The sequence below is a fragment of the Eurosta solidaginis genome, chromosome X (assembly GCF_040869045.1).
Source record: "Eurosta solidaginis isolate ZX-2024a chromosome X, ASM4086904v1, whole genome shotgun sequence".
Lineage (NCBI taxonomy): Eukaryota > Metazoa > Arthropoda > Insecta > Diptera > Tephritidae > Eurosta > Eurosta solidaginis.
Genome location: NC_090324.1, coordinates 81,357,284 through 81,370,557, shown reverse-complemented (window position 1 = coordinate 81,370,557; position 13,274 = coordinate 81,357,284). Strand labels below are relative to the sequence as shown.

Genomic DNA, 13,274 nt, shown 5'->3' with positions numbered 1-13,274 from the left:
TGACCCCATTTAATTTGTTTCGTCCCTCCCACAAATTGTCAACCTCCCAGCAGCTCCTTGCAGCAGGAGTGCTACATATTCTCTTACTCCGGGAAGGTATCGAACCCAATCCGGGTCCGTCTCCTGACCCCGTTCCTGAGAAATGGTTTTGCTGCATTTGCCAGAAAACATCTTTTTAGGACGGTCATACTCTGTTCAGTGTGTCTCGTGCAAGGGATAGTTGCATCGGACAGGTTCTTCTGAGCTTGATCCCAAAACCCGACGTCCACGTAACTTTTATAAATATTTTGTGGCTCCTTGCTGCTCACGCCCAAGGGCGTCCCGTAGTCTACGCCTAAGCGTATCCCCACTACCTTCCAGCAGCTTCGCTGCTCAGCAAGCCACAACAAGTACCCGCTGCTGCTCGCGCCCCACGGCGCCAACAACTCAAACAGCTGATACCACTCATAACTACTACCTTCGTAGTAGAGCTGGTAGCAATGCTGAGCATAAGCCCCTGCCCCTTTCTTCCTCTCCCCCCTCTTTTCTGGCAAACCGCACCATGGACACTCACGCCACTACGTAGGGATAGAAAACATTAGTGAAAACGAACTAATTAGCACTTTGAAAGAAAAACTGAACCCAAATGTCATCAATGGTATCAAAATACCGGAAGATCAGTTAGTCCTACTACAGAGAGTTTATTTAGACCATTTTACCAACTATAAGGTACGAATACCGCAAACCGCTTCCCAAGGCAGTCGGTTCTATGTACCGGAGAGACTCGGGATTTTTCCCGACCAAGGACTGTCATTTCAGTGTGACCCCATTTAATTTGTTTCATCCCTCCCACAAATTGTCAACCTCCCAGCAGCTCCTTGCAGCAGGACTGCTACATATTCTCTTACTCCGGGAAGGTATCGAACCCAATCCGGGTCCGTCTCCTGACCCCGGTCCTGAGAAATGGTTTTGCTGCATTTGCCAGAAAAAATCTTTTTAGGACGGTCATACTCTGTTCAGTGTGTCTCGTGCAAGGGATAGTTGCATCGGACAGGTTGTTCTGAGCTTGATCCCAAAACCCGACGTCCACGTAACTTTTATAAATATTTTGTGGCTCCTTGCTGCTAACGCCCAAGGGCGTCCCGTAGTCTACGCCTAAGCGTATCCCCACTACCTTCCAGCAGCTTCGCTGCTCAGCAAGCCACAACAAGTACCCGCTGCTGCTCGCGCCCCACGGCGCCAACAACTCAAACAGCTGATACCACTCATAACTACTACCTTCGTAGTAGAGCTGGTAGCAATGCTGAGCATCAGCCCCTGCCCCCGTCTTCTTCTCCCCCCTCTTTTCTGGCAGCAATCGTGCAGGTCAGGAAAACAGACTCTTAGTCCCTGCCTCCGTTTGCACCGTCTGCCAGCACAGAATATATAGGTTTGCGACATCCGCTCAATGCAGCTCCTGCCTTGGGTGGTGCCATTTTCCTAGATGTTCTGGTCTCCGCGATGGCAACCCCTCGACGGGTTTCATCGCGCCATGTTGCCAGGTCGCAAACCCAAATCATCCGGGTACCCCAATGCTTGCCCAAGGGCGCCCAGTCCCAAGGCCACAACAGCAATTGCGTCCTGGCCTTCCACAACCTAGGCGTAGTCACCCGTCACTTACCCCTAGAGTGGCGGCTTCACCCCTCATGCACTTCAGAATTCTGCAGTTCAACTGTAATGGAATAACTGGGAAGATTACGGAGATAGTCGATTTCATGAAGCGGCACAACATCCGCATTGCTGCGATTCAAGGGACTAAACTCACAGCAAGATCTGCATTGCAGACCTGCTCTGGTCATAATATCCACAGGAAAGACCTCGAGAGCGGAAATGGAGGCGGCCTCGCGTTTATTATACACCACTCTGTGCAATATTATATATTTGATCCTGGCATCGACCGCAGGGACAATGTCTTAGATGTCCGGTCAGGCGATGCAAATCTAGAAATCATCAACATCTACATCCCTCCTGTCACCTGTTGCCCCAGTGGATACCGCCCTAATATCGAGGCCTTACTCACTGGCAACAATCGCATTATCTTAGGCGATTTCCATGCCCATCACGACCTATGGCATTCAAACTTGCGGGCGGACAGTAGGGGTGAGATGTTGGCGGATCAAATAGACGAAACGACGTTCTGCACAATAAACGGAGACGCCCCCATACGTATGGTATGAAGCTGTCATAGATCGCCAGATATCTCAATCGTGAGCGCAGAACTCGTAAACTGCGTCAACTGGCAGCCGATGGTAACTTTGGCATCCGACCACCTGCCCATACTTATTTCGTTCGAGCGTACCGCCGACTTCATCGTCACCGAAAAACGCACTTTCATAAACTTCAAAAAAGGAAAGTGGGAAGAATATAAATCTACAACAGACAGCAGCTTTGCTGCCCTCCCTATCCCGACTGATGCCCGCCAAGGGGAGCGTGCCTTCCGTAAGGTCATTGAATCCGCCTCGGCACATTTCATTCCCGCCGGGAGAATTCCCGAAATCCGACCCCACTTCCCGGCGGAGGCCGCGAGCTTAGCGAGGGAACGCGACCTTATAAGACAGCTTGATCCAGGCCACCCCCAAATAAGGGATATAAACCAACACATCAGATTGCTTGTGGACGAACACAAGCGGGCGAAATGGGAAGAGCACCTAAGAGGTTATAACCTCTCTACCGGTGTAGGTAAACTTTGTTCCACCGTAAAGTCCCTATCGAATCCGACTAAGCACAAAGACAAAGTTTCCATCGCCTTTGGTGATAAGGTGCTGTCGGATGCGAAAAAATGCGCGAGCGCTTTCTGCCGACAATATATAATGCATCCTACGGTCGACAAAGATAGACGGAGGGCCAATAGACACGCACATAAACACAAACTCGGCGCGTCACCAATTACCATCACCGCTAGAGAGGTTGAGGACGCCATTGGTCGCGCAAAACCATCCAAAGCAGTGGCCCCAGACGGCATAGCCATGCCGATGCTTAAAAACCTAGGGAAAGAGGATTTCAAATATTTAGCACATGTCTTCAACCTGTCTCTTTCCACCTTTGTCATACCCGAGAAATGGAAAATGGCCAAGGTGGTCCCGCTACTAAAGCCTGGGAAACCAGCTAACGTAGGTGAGTCATATCGTCCGATATCTCTCCTATCGCCAGTGGCAAAGACGCTTGGAGCCATTTTGCTCCCTTATTTCCAAGCACATTTGCAGCTAGCCCCTCATCAGCATGGCTTCAGAAAACTCCATAGCACTACCTTCGCGCTAAATGTCATTAGCACCCAGATAAATTGCGGTTTGAATCAATATCCCCACCATAGAACAATACTCGTAGCGTTAGACCTATCAAAAGCTTTTGATACGGTCAACCATGGCTCGTTACTGCAAGACCTGGAAGGGCCTTCCCTTCCCCCATGTCTTAAAAGGTGGACCGCAAATTATCTGGGTGGTCGGCAGGCATCGGTGCAATTCAGAAACGAAACATCAAAACAAAGGAGAATTAAACAAGGGGTGCCACAGGGTGGTGTCCTATCCCCGCTTTTGTTTAATTTTTACATATCTAAGCTACCTTCACCACCGGAAGGAGTCACAATCGTTTCCTACGCCGATGACTGCACAATAATGGCCACAGGCCCAGGCCCAGAGATCGATGAGCTATGCAATGAAATAAACGGCTATCTCCCTGATCCTTGGCGGCCACCGTGGTGCGATGGTAGCGTGCTCCGCCTATCACACCGTATGGCCTGTGTTCAACTCCCGGGCAAAGCAACATCAAAATTTTAGAAATAAGATTTTTCAATTAGAAGAAAATTTTTCTAAGCGGGGTCGCCCCTCGGCAGTGTCTGGCAAGCGCTCCGATTGTATTTCTGCCATGAAAAGCTCTCAGTGAAAACTCATCTGCCTTGCAGATGCCGTTCGGAGTCGGCATAAAACATGTAGGTCCCGTCCGGCCAATTTGTAGGGAAAAATCAAGAGGAGCACGACGCAAATTGGAAGAGAAGCTCGGCCTTAGATCTCTTCGGAGGTTATCGCGCCTTACATTTATTTTTTTTTTTTATCTCCCTGATCTCTCCAGTTTTTCGCCTCGCGAAACCTGGCATTGTCACCGACTAAATCTTCCGCGACCTTATTTACAACATGGACGCCCCAAATGTCGACCATATTGAACATCCACGTCGATGGCACTACGCTACCGACTGTCCTACACCCCAAAATCTTGGGTTTGATCAGGATCTACATTTTGGTGCGCACGCAACCGCAATTGTTCCAAGAATTCAGAGCCGTAATAAAATCCTCAAATCCCTTGCTGGCAGTACCTGGGGAAAAGATAAAGAAACGCTCTTGACCACATACAAAGCAATTAGCCAGCCGATTACGTGCTACGCGTCACCCATGTGGTCGCCAAGCCTAAAAACCACCCACTGGAAGAAACTACAGGCCTGCCAAAATACTGCTCTCAGAATCACCACGGGCTGTCTTCTTATGTCCCCAGAACACCATCTGCATAATGAGGCGAGAATACTCCCCATCAGGGAGAGAAATGAGATGCTGACCAAACAGTTTCTGTTGAATACCCAGAAACCTGGGCATCCCAACAGACATCTGGTTGACGAACCAGCACCGCCTAGGGGCCTAAGGAGTCATCTCCGTGAGCATTTTGAGGAAATACGGCACCTGAGAACCCAGCCGTATGAAGCGGAAAAACACAAGCAGGCCTTGGTGAACTCCATAGACAGGCGTCGGACCTTTATGTCGGGAATTGCCCGGTGAATCCAGTACTTGAAGAAAAATATCCAGAACTCGCAGAAGAGGAACGCATACTCCCCAGGGAAACGCGTGTCACTCTTGCTCAACTTCGTTCTGGATACTGTAACAGGTTAAACTCTTACCTTTCCAGAATCAACCACGACATACAAAATGTATGCCCCGCTTGCAATGTGTCCCCACGTGACACCAACCATCTCTTTAATTGTAATGTGGAACCAGCGCCTCTAACACCCCTTTCCTTATGGTCCACCCCTGTTGAAACGGCAAGTTTCCTTGGACTCCCGTTAGAGGATATTGATGACAATTTGTGATCGGTCGCGGCTATTAGGTGGAGCGAGCATTGCTACAACAACAACAACAACAACAACAATACCGCAAACCCTTGTGGAGGACTTAAGAAATCCAGATAGTGTGTGTGAGGCAATAACAAAGGAGCACAGGAGGGCTCACCGTAATGCCACGGAGAATAGGAAACAACTGCACTATTTCACCACCCCTAGAATTTTAGTCACTGATAACGAACGCGGATTGATTAGCCCTGTTATACAAAGCTTGTTAGAATCTCTAGGAATTCAGCTTTACCGCACTCCAACTCAGAGGAGTGAGGTGAACGGCCAAATCGAGAGATTTCACTATACGTTACTTGAAATTTTTAGATGCCTAAAGGCGTAGAATGAAGCCCTCAGGACCAAGGAACTTGTTATCATAGCTGTAGATCGCTATAATAATTCAGTCCAGCAGACATTTTTTTTAATCGCTCACAAGCCTCCAACTTTCAAGAACTCCTTGACCAGAGCAAAAAAATTAATGTCCAAATTAAAGCACTATTGAGGGAAAAGCAAATGGCTCAGATAAAAAGACACAATAAAAGAAGGATGCTACCGGAGCGTTATGACGAAAATGACGTCATATACGTGAAGGATAAGCAAATAAAGGGGAAGCAAAAACCTCTATACAAGAAAGAAATCGTTTCAAAAGACAATAAAGTTTCAGTTACCACACTTAGTGGGAAAAAAAATCATAAACTCCACATTAAAAATATAAAAAGAAGGGGACAAACTACCCCCACACATTAAAACAAACAAACATACAAAAAACATGAAAAGAAACTATTAAAGATCTGGCACCAAGAGGGAGTTTATCTAACAAGAGCGGGCTTGTAAGTGGGACAAATCGTGCCTTAGTAGGCTCGTAGTGCCATCGAATTGTACAAATGGATACACTACTTCCAAACGGGATTCTGGCGATATCCCCATAGCTGGTTGGAGAAATGTTAACACCTCTGGTCCAGGAGAAAAAAGGAAAATTTGAGCTTATGCGCCTAATCCGCTAAGCAATATTTATTTAATTCTCTGCGCCTAATCCGTAGATGAAAAAGAAAAAAAAAAAGAAAAATTTGAGCTTATGCGCCTAATCCGCTAAGCAAATATTTATTTAATTCTCTGCGCCTAATCCGTAGATGAAAAAGAAAAAACAGAAAAATTTGAGCTTATGCGCCTAATCCGCTAAGCAAATATTTATTTAATTCTCTGCGCCTAATCCGTAGATGAAAAAGAAAAATTTGAGCTTATGCGCCTAATTCGCTAAGCAAATGCATATTTAATTCTCTGCGCCTAATCCGTATTTGACAAAAAAAAAAAAAAAAAAAAACAAACTTAAGCTTATGCGCCTAATCCGCTAAGCAAAACTAAAACAATTTTTTTTTTTAACAAACACAAATAAAAATAAAATTAAAATATTAATCCAAAGAAAAGAAGAAAAACGAGAAAATTGTTAACAATTAAAAAGAAAAAAAAAGAAAACCAAAATTTTTCACCTTTTTAATTTTCCCAATTTTTTGTCCCTTTTTATTTTTGAAACCCTTTGTAATAACAGTATAAAGTAAAATTTTTAAATTTTATTTTAATCTTCCCCACTAATCATAATTTGTAAATCACTAACACACTAACAAATTAACATCGCTAGAAAGGCGAAAATCCTAAACAAAACAGTAACGCTAGTTTAATGATAACCAATCTAATTTTAAGAATTCCGCTTACTAATAATACCTTCCTACTACCAATAATATTTTTCCTCTTTATTAAATAGATAACCGTAACTTACTTAGAACATAACAACTACTAACTACATTAAATTAGAATTAACATCTTGCGTTGCAGATTCCCACTGCTGGCATCAGCCATCAGCGCATTACACATATTTAACTACAAGGCCCCAATATTAACCATCCAGAGCGGGGATAGGTGGATCATAGGGGGCTCATTCAAACTCATACACGTCATCGACCTACAAAAATATACCACAATGGTGACTCAAATGGATAAATTAGCAAGCCATCTAATCAAACGAACCGACGAGCAGCTCTTAGCCCAGCACTACATCAACCAAACACTCGAACGACTCGGAGAGTTGATGGGAAGCACAAGCAAGACTAGAGTCACCCGATCCATTGACTGGATTGGGTCGGCATGGAAATGGCTGGCAGGATCGCCTGACGCAACAGATTGGAATAACATGCTCCACAGCCAAAACCAGATAATAGGGAACAACAACCATCAATATAAGGTCAATAGAAAGCTATTCACAACCACCGAAGAAGTATTGAAACGAATTGAAGAAGTGGTGAACCGCACCAACTACGTAGTAAAGGAAACAGAAGGAATCGAATTCGAGCAAAGCGCACTTCGCAACATCGTCCTCGTTCGCGAAGAGGTCAATGAATTTGTGCGAGCATGTCAATTGGCAAAGCGAGGAATTGCTAATACCAACTTGTTAGACATAGACGAGGTGAACCAAATCCTATCCGAAACAGAAACCCTCCCATACCAGAATGTAATTGAGGCAATCGAATATGGCCAACCATCGGTCCTCACAAACGGGACACTTCTACTCTACGTCCTATCGATGCCGAAAGTGACGGCCAGCAAATACAATCTTCTGATTACCCGCGCTGGAAGCTACGCTGGTAAACAAGTGGACCTACCGTTCGACAGAATGCTGGTCAATCAAGAGGAGATATACGGGTTGACGAAGGATTGCATGGTTATCGGCTCATCCACAGTATGCAGCTCCGAGTCCTTGATTGCGCTGGAAGAAAACAGATGCCTGCCACGACTTTTAAAAGGTGGGGCTGCTAGTTGTCAATTTATTAGACGAAACGGATCCCATATAGAGCTGGTAAACGAAAACACCATTTTCATTTCAAATTACCAGGGCATAATAAGGAGCAACAATGCCACAAATACTATTAATGGCACATACGTAATTCAATACAACAACGAGACAATCAAGATTGGCGATCAGGAATTTTCCAGCAATGAAGCTGTTACCGTACACGCCCTTCCAGCCGTACTTTCTAACATAAAAAACCATACCACGAAAGTCAACTTGGAGTACATCCACGACATCACAATGGAGAATGTTAAGCATCTAGGTTATGTCAATGAAAAAATCAATTTTTCTATCGTTACAGAGGCTATCTCGATTTGCGCAATAGCCCTTATTGCCGGAACGCTGTGGAGATGTTACACAAAGAAACTAGACCTTCCACCGGTTCAAATTCCTACGCATTGGACAGGAAACATTAGTATAAATAGGATCCCCAAAGGCAAATATGCACCTGAATTTTATCGCTCAGATCCTAGCCTGCCAGTCACAAGCATCAGTACTAAATCATCACCAGAAGGTCACAATCACTCATTACAAAATTTCTCCACCTCACGCTTTTCGACATTTGATTTACGAGAGCAGATCTTTAAAGGGGGAGGAGTTACACGCATAGGTACCATAATACGGCACACCCTACGATCACGTTGCTAAGCATGTGACTTATTTAGTTCAATAAGATAAAGTCGCTGACGCGGCACACGCGCAACCATCGATCAGGTGACCTTACATTAGTTATGGGAATCGCACGCTAAGCAATTCCTGTCTACACGCGCGAGCAGTTCTGGGTAAAGCATGGGAACTGCAATGTAAACATTTTAGTTAAGCTAAGAAGTTATTTAAGTAAGTTACAACGTATGTTAAGGGCAGTAGTTAATTAGCGTGAAAGTGGCATGAATAAAGAAGTTGTGACGTTAATCTGAAATCGTTCCTTGTTTCATTTCACAAGTATCGGAGAACAGTGAGTTCCTCCGCACCTTTAATTTTTTTACATCTCCCACGAGACGGGAGATAACTTATATATATATTTGCGATTTCGGCCCCATTTTAACAGCTAGAAGTTTCAAATTTCACCAAATGCTTACGAGTATAGCATATATTGATGTCTGAAAAAACATTGAGATCGGTGGTATACGTAGTATATATTTCATACAACCGATTCAGATAAGCAACTTTGCGCAATTTCTGCCCCGTTTTAATAGCCAGAAGCTTCAAATTTCACCATATGCTTACGTATATAGCATATATTGTTGTCTGAAAAAATCATAGAGATCGGTGGTATATATATTATATACTTCATATAAACTGTCATTTTTACGGCTAGAAGCTTCAAATTTCATCAAATAGTTACGTTTACGTCATATATTTTTGAAATACGTGATTCGTGGTCACAGTTTTTACATGCAGACCACAAAAAACGTTAAGCTTTGCATCCTCACACAAAGTACCTACCTATTTTTATACCTTTCATGAAAATGAAATGGTATATTAATTTCGTCACGAAACCCAAAATTGTAAGTCCTTAAAGGAAAATAGATAGACCCACCATTAAGTATACCGAAATAATCAGGATGAAGAGCTGAGTTGATTTAGCCATGTCCGTCTGTCTGTTTGTATGCAAACTAGTCCCTCAATTTTTGAGATATCTTGATAAAATTTGGTAAGCGGGTGTATTTGGGTGTCTGATTAGACATTTGTCGGAACCGGCCGGATCGGACCACTATAGCATATATCCTCCATACAACCGATTTTTCAGAAAAAGAGAATTTTTGTCATATCTTACTCAATTTAACAGATTGAAGCTTCAAACTTTACCACATTTTTTCGTATATTGCACATATTGTTGCTTGAAAAAATTGATGAGATCGGTCGTATATATAGTAAATATCCCCCACAACCGATTGTTCAGATAAGAAACTTTTCGTAATTACTGCCCTATTTTAAGAGCTAGAGGCTTCAAATTTCAACGAGTGCTTACGTATATAGCATATATTTTTGTCTGAAAAATCATAAAGATCGGTTATATATATAGTATATATATGGTGGTATATATAGTAAATATATATATTTTCGCAATTTTAGCCCCATTTTAACAGCTAGAAGCTTCAAATTTCACCGATTGCTTACGTACATAGTATATATTGATGTCTGAAGAAGTCATTGAGATCGGTGGTATATATAGTATATATACTATATATATTTTTTTTTTGCGATTTCGGCCCCATTTTAACAGCTAGAAGTTTCAAATTTCACCAAATGCTTACGCGTATAGCATATATTGATATCTGAAAAAATCATTGAGATCGGTGGTATACATAATATATATCTCATACAACCGATTGTTCAGATAAGAAACTTTGCGCAATTTCTGCCCCGTTTTAACAGCTAGAAGCTTCAAATTTCACCAAATGCTTACGTATATAGCATATATTGTTGTCTGAAAAAATCATAGAGATCGGTGGTATATATATTATATACTTCAAATAAACTGTCATTTTTGCCCCTTGTTTACGGCTAGAAGCTTCAACATTCATCAAATAGTTACGTTTACGTCATATATTTTTGAAATACTTGATTCGTAGTCATAGGTTTTACATGCAGACCACAAAAAACGTGAAGCTTTGCATCCTCACCAAAGTACCTACCTATTTTTATACCTTTCATGAAAATGAAATGGTATATTAATTTCGTCACGAAACCCAAAATTGTAAGTCCTTAAAGGAAAATAGATAGACCCACCATTAAGTATACCGAAATAATCAGGATGAAGAGCTCAGTTGATTTAGCCATGTCCGTCTGTCCGTCTGTCTGTTTGTATGCAAGCTAGTCCCTCAATTTTTGAGATATCTTGATAAAATTTGGTAGGCGGGTGTATTTGGGTGCCCGATTAGACATTTGTCAGAACCGGCCGGATCGGACCACTATATCATATATCCTCCATATAACCCATTTTTCAGAAAAAGAGGATTTTTGTTATATCTTACTCAATTTAACAGATTGAAGCTTCAAACTTCACCATATAATTTCGTATGATGCACATATTATTGCCTGAAAAAATTGATGAGATCGGTCGTATATATAGTATATATCCCCCACAACCGACTGTTCAGATAAGAAACTTTTCGTAATAACTGCCCTATTTTAAGAGCTAGGGCTTCAAATTTCAACGAATGCTTACTTATATAGCATATATTGTTATATATATATAGTATATATATATAGTATATATATATATGTATTTTCGCAATTTTAGCCCCATTTTAACAGCTGTAAGCTTCAAATTTCACCGAATGCTTACGTATATAGCATATATTGTTGTCTGAAAAAATCATAGAGATCGGTTGTATATATAGTATATATCTCATACAACCGATTGTTCAGATAAGAAACTTTTCGCAATTTCTACCACATTTTAACAGCTATAAGCTTCAAATTTCACCGAATGCTTACGTATAAAGTATATATTGTTGTGTCAAAAAATCATAGAGGCCGGTGATATATATAATATATATATGATGGTATATATAGTATATATATATAGTATATATAAGTTACACGCATAGGTACCATAATACGGCACACCCTACGATCACGTTGCTAAGCAAGTGACTTATTTAGTTCAATAAGATAAAGTCGCTGACGGGGCACACGCGCAATTACAATACATTAGTTATGGGAATCGCACGCTAAGCAATTCCTGTCTACACGCGCGAGCAGTTCTGGGTAAAGCATGGGATCTGCAATGTAAACATTTTAGTTAAGCTAAGAAGTTATTTAAGCTGGAGTCATTGGTGCCGTATGTCGTATCGCTGTATCCGTATCCCTAACGTAATCAGCTGTTTATCGTTACGACGGTAAACCAAAACCCAATTGGTTGGCTACGATACGGTTACGACTTTAGCGGCACCAATAATCGATTGCATTGATTCTCATAAGGTTGGTCGAATCAGCTGTTAAAAGGTTACCGATACGGTTACCGATAAAGCACCAATGTCTCCAGCTTTAAGTATGTTACAACGTATGTTTAGGGCAGTAGTAAATTAGCGTGCAAGTGGCACAAATAAAGAAGTTGTGACGTTAATCTGAAATCGTTCCTTGTTTCATTTCACAAGTATCGGAGGACAGTGAGTTCCTCCGCACCTTTAATCTTTTTACATCTCCCACGAGACGGGAGATAACTGGCGCCCGAGTTTCGGAGTACAGGGTTCGCGTCGCGTGTGTTAAGTGGAAAGTGCACAAAAAAGAGAGAAATTTGAAAATTCTCCAATCTAACAGTGAAAAGTGTAAGAAAAATAGAGAAAATTCAAAATTCCCTAATCTAACAGGGAAAAGTGAAAGAGAAAGAGAGAGAATTGAAAATTCTCCAATCTAACAGTGAAAAATGCAAGAAAAATAGAGAAAATTGAAAATTCCCCAATCTAACAGAGAAAAAGGAAAGAGGAAGAGAGAAAATTGAAAATTTTCCAATCTAAAAGCGACAAGAATCCTAAAATGAGACATTGGATTGTGTAGGTCACACGTATATTTTCTTACAGTTCTTATCTTTTCAGCATACCTAATCATGAACGCCGACGAAATGAAGAAGTCGTTGACTGAAATGAATGGCGCCGTGAACGCCATCCTCGCTCAGCTGAGGAAATTCGAGGAACGCCTCAAAAGCGTAGAATCGACAAACGCTGACGAGTCCATACAAGGACTTAGCCAAACCCTAGAGAGACTGGAAAGTAGGGTAGAAGAGGTTCGTCGGCAATCTGTCGATAGCGAGGCAACACCAGTAGATGAGCCTCTTGTGACTCCTCAGACGGAAGAGGATCTCAAAGAAATAGCAAGTTACCAGATTGCGTGAAAGAACTTCAAGTGTTTGATGGATCTCGGGAGCACTATACCTCCTGGATCCATAGTGTAGAACAAGTTTTAAATGATTATAAGCCCGTTCGACAAAAGCCAATATATAGGGCAATTTTAAGAGGGGATTCAACTCCCCATACGCCAGGTCAGGGCAAACCAGGAATAGCCACCAATCTGCGCAAAGCTGGCGCAACAACAGTGACTCCCCCCCCCCCCCCCCCCCTCGGCTTTAACAGTGGATGCCGGTGCATCCTCTCAAACCCGCCAGACAGGAAATTCCAGGTTCTCTAGGCACGACGAGCCAAGGAGAAGTCAGTTTCCAACAAAATTTTCAAACAACGAAACAAACAAGAATCAAAATTTTTTCATCTAGTGGCCGTAGACAAAGAGGAGGGAGAAGATGCCTCCAGTGAACAAAAAGATTCAACAGTCGACCAACTAAATTTTACAATGGGAGCCTCGTGTCCGTCGTACCATATTTAGAGT

At 42.4% G+C, this 13,274-nt stretch overlaps 1 pseudogene; it reads right to left on the bottom strand.

The window, feature by feature from the left end:
• Positions 1 to 13,274, bottom strand: part of LOC137235024 (cytochrome c oxidase subunit 2-like) — a 33,641-nt pseudogene that overhangs the window by 928 nt on the left and 19,439 nt on the right.